Raw genomic sequence first — 1,729 nt, 5'->3', positions numbered from 1 at the left:
TCTGTGTTTCATTGACTATGCAAAGGCATTTGACTGTGTGGATCATAACAAACTGTGGCTGACTCTGAGAAGAATGGGAATCCCAGAACATTTGATAGTTCTAATGTGAAACCTATGCTTGGGCCAGGAGGCAGTCATCAGAACAGAGCAAGGGAACACTGCATGGTTCAAAATTGAGATGGGTGTACGCCAGGGATGCATTCTATCTCCATACCTTTTCAACCTGTATGCAAAACAGATCATCCGGGAGGCTGGGCTCTATGAGGAGAAATGTGGGATCAAGTTTGGTGGAAGATCTATCAGCAATCTGCATTATGCAGATGACACAATCCTGCTTGCTGAAACTGAAGAGGACCTGAAGCACCTGCTGCAGAGGGTCAAGGACTGTAGCCTCCAATATGAATTGAGGCTCAATGTCAAGAAGAAAAAGATTCTCACCACTGGGCCAATTGGAAGCATCAGGATGGATGGTGATCCAACAGAATGTGGAAATTTTTTAACAATATCGTTAATATTTCATAAAAGCAAAATCTTCCTGAAGATTATAAAAAATTGACTAGAACAAAAATTGACAGAGAACTGCTAGAATACAATCTGATTTAGAAAAGGTCAGGATACTGGAGATATCAATGCTGATGTCAGATGGATCTTAGCTGAAAGCAATGAGTACCAGAAGGATGTGTGCTTGTTCTTTCTTCACTATACAAAGGCATTTTGACTGTGTGGATCACAACAAATAGCAGCTAACACAGGGAAGAATGGGAATTCCAGAACATTTTATTGTGCTCATGTGAAACCTAGACGTAGACTAAGAAGCTGTTGTCTGAACAGAGCAAAGGAACACTGAATGGTTCAAAACCAAGAAAGGAATGGAAAAGGTACGTATCCTTTCTCGACATCTTTTCAAATTATATATCCCGAACAGATAATTTGAGAAGCTAGGCTTTATAAGAGGAAATGTGAAATCAAGTTTTGTGAAAGACTAATCTACAATCTGTGTTGTGTAAATGACACAACCTTGGTTTCCAAAAGTCAGGAGAACTTGAAGCACTTGCTGCAGAAGATCAAGGACTACCACACTTATTATGGATTGTGTCTCAATATTAAGAATACAGAAATCCTCACCACTGTCCAATAGGCAGCATCATGATAGACGGAAAAAGTTTTAAACTTCTTAACTTTTTCATCTTACTCAGATATATAATTAACACCCTCAGCACCAGAAACCAGGAAATAAAAAGACAGGTGGTATTTGGAAAATCTGTTGTCGAGAATCTCACCAGAGTGATAAAGAGCAATGGTGTCCACCACAACAAGATAAAGGTAAATAATCCAATACAAATACAGGCACAGGATATGAACAGGCACTTCATCGAAAACGACATTCAGATGGCTGACAAGCACATGAAGAAATGTTCAAAATCCCTAGCTCTAAGAAAGATGCAAATTAAAACAGCTATGAGATAGCATCTCACCCCAGTCAGAATAGCAAAATTTAACAGAACATCAAGCAACAAATGCTGGTGAGGTTGTGGAGAAACTGGAGTTGGTGGGAGTGTAAAATGGTACAACCACTGTGGAAGGCAGTGTGGCACTTTCTCAAAAAGTTGCAAATAGAGATACCATTTGACCCTGCAATTCCACTGCTGGGAATATATACCAAAGAGACCATAACTGACATCCAAGCAGATATATGCACACCCATGTTTATTGCAGCTTTGTTCACAAT

This window comes from Elephantulus edwardii, unplaced genomic scaffold (genome assembly GCF_000299155.1).
Source record: "Elephantulus edwardii isolate Elephantulus edwardi_28Jun2011 unplaced genomic scaffold, EleEdw1.0 scaffold00140, whole genome shotgun sequence".
In the NCBI taxonomy this organism is placed as follows: Eukaryota; Metazoa; Chordata; class Mammalia; order Macroscelidea; family Macroscelididae; genus Elephantulus; species Elephantulus edwardii.
The sequence above is the reverse complement of the archived record's forward strand: the minus strand, read 5'-3'. Positions refer to the sequence as shown.